The 11,890-nt window shown below is 44.1% G+C and overlaps 1 pseudogene; it reads left to right on the forward strand.

The window, feature by feature from the left end:
• The first annotated feature begins 9,128 nt into the window (after positions 1-9,128).
• LOC106522105 (uncharacterized) lies at positions 9,129-11,426 on the forward strand (annotated as a pseudogene).
• The last annotated feature ends 464 nt before the right edge of the window (positions 11,427-11,890 follow it).

The following is an 11,890-nucleotide window of genomic DNA, read 5'->3' on the forward strand; positions in this document are numbered from 1 at the left end:
CACACACACACACACACACACACACACACACACACACACAAATAACGGGGTTGACTTAAACTCTCGGGTGAAGGTGAAATGAGTCGATGGAGCTTGTGACAGCATACAGTCCACGTAGATGTTTTTTTTTTTTTTTATCAATGGTGTCAAGAAGTCATCCTACAAATAAACCAAATGAAAATTAAAACAAATATGTTTGTACAGTGCATGTTTTGACAGAAAGACTGAATTTCAGTCAGAAGATGACTTTTCCTCAGCGTTGACCTGAGCATATGCAAGCCTTCCAGCCTCCTCTGACTCACGGAGGAGACTGGAAGACTCTGCAGCCCGGCTGCAAGGATAGATGGGGTGTGTGTGTGTACTGGAGATGGTGTGTGTGTATTGGCAGCTGTGTGTTCATACAGTATGCATGGATGATGACAAACATGTCCTCTTTTTATTCCTTACATGTAAAAATGACTTCACAGCAATGTATCATCAGCCGTTTATGAATATTTCACACATTTACATCACCTCTCTACATTATTGGCCCTTATCCCATATTCTTAGCAGAGCTGAAATAAGATTCAGGTTGTTTTTTATAAATGTCACTGCATATGTGTGTTTTTGTTTGGCGACAAAAATTTTCATGTTTTGAGTCTTTGTTGTGGGTCTTGTTTTGTATTAAATTCGTTACGTTGCTGTGTTTTAGAATGAGTTTGGCAGCTTTAGTTGTTCATGGGGTCAGACCTTCTTTCACGCCATCTGGTTTGTTTGTGATGGTTGGAAAACACTCCTCGATAAGAAAGTGGGGAAAAAAATGTTGTTTTTCTGACTTGTTTTTCATTACATAACTGTGACCTTTCTAAAAAGTTTGCCTTTAAGTCATTGTCCAATCAGTGCTGCCCTTTTTGGGGTGATTTCAGCCACGTTGGAAAACATCCCAGATGCTCTTGTTGACTTCCAAATATTAAACATTTTTTTAATATAAATGTCAAGCACAAGTATTGTTTGTGGGTTCTTTGTATTTCTGTCATAAGTATCATGCAGGTACTCGCGCAGACACACCTACATGGCAGCACAACTGGTGGTTAGCGCCGACACTTCACAGCAAGAAGGTCCTGGGTTCGGACCGGGGGTCTTTCTGTGTGGAGTTTGCATTTTCTCCTTGTGCATTCGTGGGATTCCTCCGGGTACTCCGATTTCACCAACCCCCAAAACATGTACAATATGTTGCCTTCAGGCCCAGGCCACCTTTGAAAATGGGATTTGCCTGGATAGATAAATAAATAAATAAATAAATAAATAAATAAATAAATAAATAAATAAATAAATAAAAAATGTGGGTCCTACAACAACTCAGCATCTACCAAATATGACAAAGCGTATGGAAAATTAATGAAATCGTGAATAACCATTGCAGAGCGTAACCAACAACTTCTTTATTTTTCTAAATTTTTAAACTGTGTGTACTTAGATGAAATAAGGTGAGCTGTATCATCAACGTTCTTTTTCCTCCAATAATAAAACTTAAATATAGTTGTGATAAATGACATTTACTTTTGATGTTGTTGACAACAAAGGTGGAATCTTGACACTTCAGCTATTTTAGATCAAAACTTCCCAAAAGGCATTTCAAAGTGAGGTGATTTTTGTTTTTATTCTATTTCTCAACATCATATAATAGTTTTTTTAATTGACTACAGCAGGGAAAAAGATATTAGTAAGCTGAATTCACTGCAACCACACTGTTTCCTCTAAGCTACTTTTAGATCCACTGTAACAGTAATATAACTCTGACCCACAGGGAGGGAAGAGGATAAAAGGAAACTGGAAGAACAAGCTGTAGCTATAGTTTTACAGTAAAAGTAATGGGAAATAAATCAGAGGAGACGAAGCGGGAGGTGAATTAAAGGTCAGTCATAGAAAATCCTTTAGTTTAATCTGTAGAAATGTCTGGTTTGTGTTCAGCTTTAAAATTAACCAATTAAAAGCCTAGCATTTCATGAAGACAGGCGTAAAACCCACAACCTTTCAAGCCAGAGGTTTAAGCTAAGATCATTTTTTGTTGACACAGGACAGAATTAGACCCATTTGGTCAAACCTTGGAAATCACTTTATGCACAGTTTCATATTACGAGATGTCCCGCTCAGAGTGTGTTATAAACAACTCTGATTTACTAATACATCAAACTCTATGTTTTACCCACTCCTTTTCAGGGTTACTGGTTCCCATGCCCATCAGTCACTGTCTGAGGGGCAGGTTGTACCACAGCCAGGTTGTAAGTCCATCACAGAGACAACCATTCACTCTCTCACTCACACCTAGAGACAATTTAGTTATCAATTATTTATTTACCAATATTTAACCAGGCAAGTCCAGCTGAGATCCCAGATCTCTTTTTAAAGGGAGGCCTGAGCCACCTATTTTACATGATTTTAGGGGAGGGGGAAACTGGAGTACCCGGAGAAAACCCACACAAGCACGAGGAGAACGACCCCAGGTCTGATCCCAGGACCTTCTTGCTGTGAGGCGTCGGTGCTGACCACTGAGCCGTTGTGCCGTCAGTCAGCCTAACAGTCGGGTTTTTGGTCTGAACTCTTAAAATGAATGTTGAATTTACTTAACCAAGTAATGCCAACTGGCTCCACCTGAATATGAGTTGTGTAAATGTGAAGCAATTTTTACGTTTACTTTATAAGTGAATGTGAGGTAAATGTGTTGCATTTACTCATTTCAGTTGAGTGGAACTGGTTGACAAATTGCTTTAGTAAATCTAACATTCAACATTCTAAAATTTGAAACAAATATCTAATTTACAACTTCAACTATTTTTTTCACAATATCTGTAAAAATGACTGAAAAAAAAGCAACGTTTGCATCTTTTAATATCAGAAGTCTGACTCCAAAGGTTAATTAGTTGTTGATTTATGTTATGATTATTTCTCCAAAAGTTCCATTGAAATCATTTCAGTGGTTCATGAGATATTTTGGTCAGAGACAAACACACACACACAAACACATGTTTGTATTCAGGTCATTCTCACTCCCGAGTCATCACATATCGATGCTTGTCCAGCGTTCCCACTGCGTCAGGTTTTGACATGTCGGGTAACCCTCTGCATCAGTTATTGACAAGATGAGAACAAGGAGGAGGAGCCCGTTGTCATATTTTTGAAAATCATAGAAAATGCATGACAACTAACCATCCCGAACCCTAAATTTAACTTCTATTGTCCCTATACATCCTATCCCTAAACCCACTACCTAAAATTAACCAGTAATCCTGATCCCTAATGTTAACCACGGATCCCAACCCAAAGACCCTATGTGAGGTGAACCCAGAAAAGCCCCGTGCTTCAATAACTGATGTGAGGGGGTTACCCAACACGTCAAACCTAGACGCAGAGGGAACCTGGACAAGCATCAATATGTGATGAGTTGGGAGTGAGAATGTGTTGTTGTATTCCTATTCTTTATTAAAGCGAGCCCGCTACACATTCTCCTCTCGTCACTGAGGTCCTCCATCCACGTGACAGAGAGGGGAACACAAAAATGACTCAGTCTGCAACTGAAAATATGGATAGAGGACCTCAGTTTAGCTTGTTTGTCGCGCTAGCACTGAGCTAATATATATAAGGCAATATAGCGTGAGGGCGAGCGTGAAGGCTAACAGGCTAAGCTGAGGTTCTTCTTCCATGAAGCAGCTCTGTTGTCCTCCATCTATATTTTCAGTTCCAGGCTGAGTCATTTCTACCTTCTCCTCTCTGTCAACCCTCTCTGGTTTCATTTAAAAGAGACAGTCGTCAGATATTGTCCAAGATTAACCTTCAGGGTGGATATAGCTCGCTAGCAGTCTCGCACCGAGGACCTAGTTGATGTCATCATTTACCCAGAATGCTTTGCATGTAAATAAAATGGCTCCGTCCATGTTAAAATATATTTTAAAAAATTTACAAAATTAAACAGCCTACAGTATTTTTACAGTCTTTATTTTACAGTTAAAATAAATGTTTATCAAATAAAGTTTAATGTTACAACTAATCGTGGATCCCTTTAAGATTTTGCATTGACCTCCATTCATTTCTGTAGCCTAATCCTTAACGCATCAATGTTGTCCCACCATATTAAGATCAGGCTTGGGTCTCCAAAAGGACTACTGGTCCTGACGAGGTAGGTGTTCATACCAGAAAAGGTCCTAAAAAGGTGACAAAAAACAAACCAAAATGCCTGAAGAAACCCGACAGATGCACAGGTAGAACATGCAAACTCCACACAGAAAGGCACAAACTGAACCCGTGACCCTCTTTGCTGCGAGGCTTAACCATCGTTACAACCACACACCCTCCAAATGTTCCACTTGTAATTTTAAGTTAATGTTGTTTGGACTTCTGTCATGCCCGTTTTTATAAAGGTGGGAATATTGGACCTTTTTGTCCGTGGGATGAAGTGAAGGGAAGGTGCACAGCCCTAATGAGAGAAGACAAGTCAGGAGGGACAGATGGAGGTGACATAAGACCACGAGGCGCACGAGATGAGTAGATGGAGATGAGAGAGCCTGGATGCTGTAATATGTGTTTCCTCTAATGTGGCGTCCAACTACCGGCTGGTGCTCACATGACATAGAAATCCTGGCAGATCCCGTATTAAGTTTGAGCCTCATTAATTAGCTTTCAGACTCTGTCCTTCAACATGATAAAAGAGGCACTGACTGTATGCATGGATGAATCACGGGCTGAGTGATGATGATGAGGATGATGATGAGATAGAGAGGCTGCCGCAAAGAAGATGAGGGGGAAAAAAAGAGAAGCTGATGACTGATTTTAAACATAAAAGCAGAGGGCAGCTTATCATTGTGGAAGTGTTTTCATCACTAAAAAACTGCAATTTTTTTTAGGTGAATCTAAGTGGAATAAAGTGAAAATACTGCGGCCGTGGCACTAAGGGAGGAGGGTAAAATGCATCTCTAAGGTGGAGTTTTACGGGCAGATGGGTGCCTGTATGTGTGAAAGCAATCATTTAAGAGACATTCTGAATAAGACAGGAAATAAATCAGTGGTGGAAAAAATATGAAAGATAAACATGGAAGCCATTAGTCTGAAGGATGGCCAGACAGCAAATTGGGAAGCCCAGAGAAAACAGTAGATTAGAGCTGACTTTGTTTATGTTTTTATATGTTTGCATGAGACCCATCATATCCTACAACCATCACTGTGAGTAATGCTGTGGCATAGGGCTGTTTTTCCTGTCACAGTCTGTGAGTTATGCTGTGTGATCTAAACACATTAGTTTGAGGTATTATGTTTTGTGTAGATTTCATCCGGCTGTCACATGAGGGATAAGTGAGTCACTGTAATGACATATAACACTTTGAGGAGTAAAAACAACTAAATGCTTTCGCCTCATTTAATATTTGTCCAATGCATCAACAAAATATAATGCAAGAATACTTCAACTTTTCTCTACTTAGTATTTTATATAATTATATCATATAGTAATGGCATCTGGGTAGAGCACAATGATGGTCAGGTTTTGTTTACTGCATGGCCAGAGTGAAAGGTGAAGCTTCTTACTGAATACAATGGGCTCTCTCAGTCTTTGAAAATCGGCTGACTGTTTTAAAATCTTGTAGTGTGACTCAGCCTTAATCAGACACTGCAAAAAGTATTCTGAGCAGCTGTCTCAGTGTGGTATGGTAGTGCCACTGCTGCTGAACACAAGGCTCTGCAGAGAGTAGTGAAGACTGCTCAGTTCATCACTGCAGCTGCCCTCCCACCCATGCAGGACCTCTACAACAAGAGATGTGTCAAGAAAGCCATCATTATCTCCTCTGACCCCACCCACCCCAGCCACTTCCTGTTTCAACCCCTGCCATCTGGAARAAGGYACAGGATCATCAGAGCCAGAACCACCAGACTCAAGAACAGCTTCTTTCCCCATGCTGTTAAACTGGTGACCCCAGCCACTCCAGCCACAACCTGAACAATCATAGACTGTCTGTTGTCCATACCTAGTTCACTTCATACACACGATTGTGTATTTATGTTTGTGTCTAATGTTTATGCACGTTATGTCTTGTATTGTCTGCACTATGTCCTTTGTTACTGCACTGGAGATCTAGCTTAAAAGCATTTCGTTGCACTGTACAACCCTGTTTCAGTATAATGACAATAAATTGAATTGAATTGAATAAACAATTTCTTTATAACTTTAGTTATAAGGGGTGTAAGAGATTTTTACATATTGGTAAAGAAACCCTTACATATTGAGGGCTCATCCGGGACCTGAGGTCAAAGAGAGTTTTCTTGTTTATTCCACTTGGGGTGACCACTACATTGACATATAGTCAGCAGCTAACATTTTCTTCCTTAACTGCTGTAAGCAGTTTGTGCAATGTTATTTGCTCTTGTTTCACTATTTCTACAAGTTTCAACAAATCGTGATGATGTCAGGAAGTTAGACTCATTTTTGAGTCTTACATTTCTGTCAATACGTTTTGAAGAGCCATTGACAATATGATCAAGTTCAATCATCTGAGTCTTTCTAGTGGCCCCATAAAAGGTGAGTTTACATGACGAACATTTTCTTATCTGCCTTTGTTCCAAATTTGATTCTGATCTGAAATATTGTAGACTGTTTTTGTCTCGCTGTGGAATCTTGGGGGAAAAGGGGCAGATAACATAAGATTTTTTCTCTGCTGTCTTTCATTTTATTTTATTTGTGATTTGTGTATTTCTAACTTTTTATTGAATATAGAATTTGTTTTGTTTTTAAGAAATGAATAAAGTTGTTGAATTAAACTGAGAATAGCAACAGATAACAGTGTGTTGATGCTTGCCTTCATCACTTGACACATTTCATGCTATCACTGGTTGAGGAGCTTTGTTTACAGAACAAATATCTACATGATTTTTAAGTGGTATTTATTTCCTGGCTTTCAAAGACACATCAAGTTGATTCAATGTTGCAGTTTGGTGACATGAACCTTTTAAAATATTTTTTCCTTCTACTTTTTCATTGGATTTTATGTTTTTATTGTTTTTAGGATATAAAATGCTTCATACAAAAAGCAGAGTGTAGACCTTTTCCTAAAATTTCCTAGAAACATCTTGAACATTAAGGAAGTTATGAGGCAAAATGGTCACAAAGGCTCTATTGGTTCAGCTATGAATTGCAGCAGAAATCATGAGGCTGATTTCACCTAAACATTTATAACTTACTTTAAACTTGAGATAATCGTATATTTTTGGTGTTATTTTGTAAAGTTTTTAATTACTTAATTAATCAATTAATTAATTTGAATCCACTGTCAGATTTGATATCTACGTGGAATAAAATATTTTATCCACATCCCGACTTCTTTGGAACCTTTGCTGGATTTTCACCCTCCGATGTCTGAAAATAAGAGCAGACATGTAAGGACTTGGATTTAATTTCTGAAGAATCACATTTCATCTTGATACCTAGATATTCAACTCTCGCCTTCATCTTCTCTACACTTTGATTCCAGTCCCATTCTCCCTTTTTACATCACTTTGTAAGTAAATGTTACTTATCTTTTATCCTCTGTCTGCCTAGCTGATCCAGTTTGTGTACTCTGTGTTTAATTTCTTCAGATTCTTGTCATGAAATTAAGACATTAACTTAGGTTCGGGAGCAGGACCACGCCTCTCACCTGCAGCAATCAGTTGTCTTCTATTTAAACTCGTCTCACCTGGCGCCTGCCCTTAGCTCGCTGTCTCGACACGCGTTCGTACCGTGCAAGTGTTTTCAGAAAAGAAAAGAAAGAAAAGACAGAGTTTCTCAACTCACCATGAATGTCCTCTTCCTGGATCCCGATTCGGACGACCCCCTTTTCAGATTCTAACCGCCCCGCGAATTTCCCACACCTTATGTCATCAGGCAGATCCCTCACCAGCGTGCCCGTTAACAGCCCTACCCACCGCAGCCGTCCTCTTCCCAACCTGCATCAACTCCAGCGCCTCCACCCTCTGCCGCTCCTCAGTCCGAGGCCAAGCCCAGCGGCCGCGAGCTCCTCCGCCGCTCCAGTTGGCCTCTTCATCCCGCTTCTCCCCGACCTGCTGCACCCACCGGACACGGCGTTCCTCATCCGCACCCACAAGCCGCCTTGCTCCCGCAGGATGGACTGCAGCGGAGCTCCGTAGCGCGTTGCAGGACAGAGGAATTCCTTTCAACCACTCATCCTCCAAGTCCACCCTCTTTCAACTGCTCATCTCAACTCATCTTCAATGTTCCTCTACAGCTCAGCCATTCAAAAATCGGCACCCAGCTCCAACGATCCAGCTACAACGATCCAGCTACAACCCGCTTACCAGACTACTTCCGCCTCCGTCTTCAGCGGTGACATCACAGCCCCAACTCCAGCTGGGTCCATGCCAGCGCCAACAGCTCCCCCCTAGTGGGAGTCAGGTCGTATCACCCCCTGTCGTTTCTGTACCTTCTCTTTCTTTACCCTCCTCATCCCAACCCTCCCACGTTGACCCTGTCGTTCAACCCCAGGCCAGTCAGGCCTCACTCATCCCCTTCGTTCATTCATCCCTTCATCCCTCTGTCTCTTTTTCTTCCCTCCCATCTCTTTCTCAACCCTTTTCTGCTCCCCTCCCCTTTTCTAGCGAGCACATTCAAGCTCCTCATCCACCTCCTTCATCCCTACCTTTACCATCTGCAGCCCCGGCTCAACGACCGGCCATCTCGGGGCCCCCTTTTACACCTCCTGCGCCTTCATTTCTCCCCTTTTCCTTCCCCAATCCCTTTCTCCCGACATCCTATGTTCCATCCCATCATTCTAACCACTACTCTCTATCCACAGCAGTACCCCCACTTCGCCCCACCCCACAACCCTGACTCGCCCCTCCCCAGTTTCCCCTGCTCTGCGCCAGCAGATTCTGAATGGTAATTGTGTTGATTTAGCATTACTCCTTCAGCTCTCCCTCAGCCACTCCAGCCTGCCCCACGAGCTGCTAACCAGCCTGGGGCCCATGCAACTAGGCCACCCTCAGTCTCCCGTTCCAAGGAACTCACCCCAACCGAGTTCACTTTGGCCTTCTCACTCTTTAGGGACACAATTTGTTCCCTTTTCCCCGACCGCCGTTCAGAGTTCGACGATTATCTTTCCATCGTGCGCGATATGGCACTCCGTTTCGGAGGCATAGCCTTTTACGAGTACCATGTCCATTTTGCCACTCAGGCAGCAGGTCGGTTAGCCCAGTTTAACCAGGGGACCTTTTGGGGTGCTCTGGACTCAGAGCTCTACTGCCGTGTCTTCGCTGCTCGAGCTTCCATTAGATGCAGTCTCTGTGGCGCTCCTTCACACCCCGCCACCGCCTGCACTTTCGTCATGCCCCTCCGTTCTCGATCCTCCACCACCCGTGGCCCTTCTGTTTTTGAACGTTTGTCTCCTACCGCCCCACCCCCTCCCCCGATCCCCAAGTCCCTTCCTGTTCAGCGCAGGCCCGTTGCCCCTCCCCCCAGGGGCTTCGACAAACGCGGCCGCTCCATCCTCCACCAAGGCGGTCGCATGGTGTGCAACAACTTCAATGACCTGGGCTGCTCTGTTTCTAGTTTCAGATTTCTGCACACCTGCTCCTTCTGCGGCGGCGCTCACGCCCGGTCCTCCTGTCCCCACAACCCCACCTGACTAGCACGCCACCTGGCCACTCCCATTAAGGTGAGTACTCTACTCTCCGCCTTAAAACACCATCCTGATCGGGATTTCGTTGAGTTTCTTATTCATGGCTTCACTTTTGGTTTTCACCCAGGTCTAGTGACCCTCCCAGATCCCACCACCCACTGCGGCAAACTTCAGTCTGCCCTCTCTGAGCCAGACATAGTTGATGCCCTCTTAGCTAAAGAAGTCCAGGACCGATTCATGATTGGTCCCTTCAGCCAGCCCCCCTTCTCCGTCTTTCGTGCCAGCCCCATTGGCATTGCCACCCGAAAATACTCAGGCAAGAAGAGGCTGATCATTGACTTGTCCRCCCCTCACGGGTCCCACGTACCAAGCATTAATAGTCTCATCCCTTTCTCAGACTTTTCCATGCAATACGCTACCATCAACCACGCCATCCGCCTCATTCGTCTGGCGGGCAGTGTAGCCTGGCTCTCAAAGGCGGACATTACTAGCGCTCTCAAGGTCTTGCCCATTCATCCAGACTTCTGGTGCTTTTTTGGCGTGTATTGGAAGGGCACTTACTACTTTGCAGTTCGGTTCACCTTCGGCTGCCGAAGGAGCCCCAAGATTTTTGATTCACTGTCCGAAGCTCTTTGCTGGATCCTTCTTAATAATTTCAGGCTCCCTTACGTTCTCCACCTTCTGGATGACTTTCTTATCATCACCCCTCCCTCCTCTTCACCTTGCTCAGGGCTCTGCGCTCTCATCCATGCCTCACCAGATCTAGGCGTTCCTCTTTCCGAAGAAAAGACAATCGGTCCTCTTACTTCATAGGAGTTTTTAGGCATCACCCTAGACTCCTCCTCCTTTCAGGCTTCCCTACCTCCCGAGAAGGTGCATTGCATCACCTTGATCCTCTCTAACTTCATGCTCATAGATTCCTGCACCAAACATCAGCTGTTGTCTCTTCTCGGCCACCTAAATTATGCCATCCGCATCATCCCCCAGGGGAAATCTTTCATTTCCCATCTTTTATCCACTGCTGCCAGCATCCCATCACTCCATGGCCGTCTTACCCTTGACGATGCCTGCAGGATGGAAATGAAGCTCTGGCACCATTCTCTGTCTTCCTGGAATGGCATCTCTTTCTTTTACAATGATTTCATCTCCCATCCAGACGACATTCAGCTCTACACAGATGCCGCCCCCTCCATTGGGTTCAGCGGTTTTCACAAAAGCAGATGGTTTGCCTCCACTTGGCCCCCGGAGGTTGACTCCCTGCAACCAGATTTGGCCTCTCCCTCTTCTGCTTTGTATGAGCAGTATCCCGTTGTCATCGCAGCTCTCCTTGGGGGCACGAATGGTCCCAGCACTCCATCCTCATCCATTCTGATAACACAGCTGTAGTCGAAATAATTAACAAAGGTCGTTTTCATTCCTTAGCCATCATGCAACTCATGCGCAGACTTACACTAGTTTCAGCTCAACATCAGTTTCTGCTCAGGGCAGCTCACGTTCCAGGCTATTATAACCGCATTGCTTATGCGCTCTCTCATTTCTCCTTCCAGAAATTCAGGGCATTGGCGCCTACAGCAGACCCTCATCTGACACCGGTCCCTCTGTTTTCAACCACAATCTTCAACTGACTCCGCAGCTTGCCAGCCTCTCCCACGTTTCACAACAAGCCATCCTCAACAGCCTCGCCCCTCGCACCCTCTTGGCATATCTGACAGGCTGGCTCAGCTTCAAATCATACCACGTAATGTACAATTTACCTTTTCCCACTCTCCATACCATGTCCATCTGTCATTTCATCACCCATTCACATTCCGTTCTTTGAATTTGCATTTCCACCATCCGAATCTACCTTTCGGGTATCAATTTTTTCTTTAAGCTGGCCACAAGCAACTCCTGTCCAGCCCTTAGCCACAGCCACATAGCCATGCTGCTCAAAGGACTTGAAAAGCAGGAGCCCCCTTCACTCCCACGGCGTCTTCCGCTCACCACCGGTCTCCTCACATGCTGCATCCTCACCCTGCGCTCCGGCCATACATCTCCATTCGTAGACCTTACACTACAATGCATGTTTCTGTTGGCTTTCTTCGGTTTCCTTCGCTGCTCCGAATTCGTCCCTTCTGCCTCCAAACACGACCCTTCCATCCACCCATGTCTCTCAGACATTTCTTTCCTCAGTCAGGACACCCTGATTTACAACCTCAGGAAAAGTAAAACCGACCAGCTCGGAACTTCTTTTCCTATTCACATCTTTCGTCTCAGCT

The sequence above is a fragment of the Austrofundulus limnaeus genome, unplaced genomic scaffold (genome assembly GCF_001266775.1).
Source record: "Austrofundulus limnaeus strain Quisiro unplaced genomic scaffold, Austrofundulus_limnaeus-1.0 Scaffold121, whole genome shotgun sequence".
Taxonomy (NCBI): Eukaryota; Metazoa; Chordata; class Actinopteri; order Cyprinodontiformes; family Rivulidae; genus Austrofundulus; species Austrofundulus limnaeus.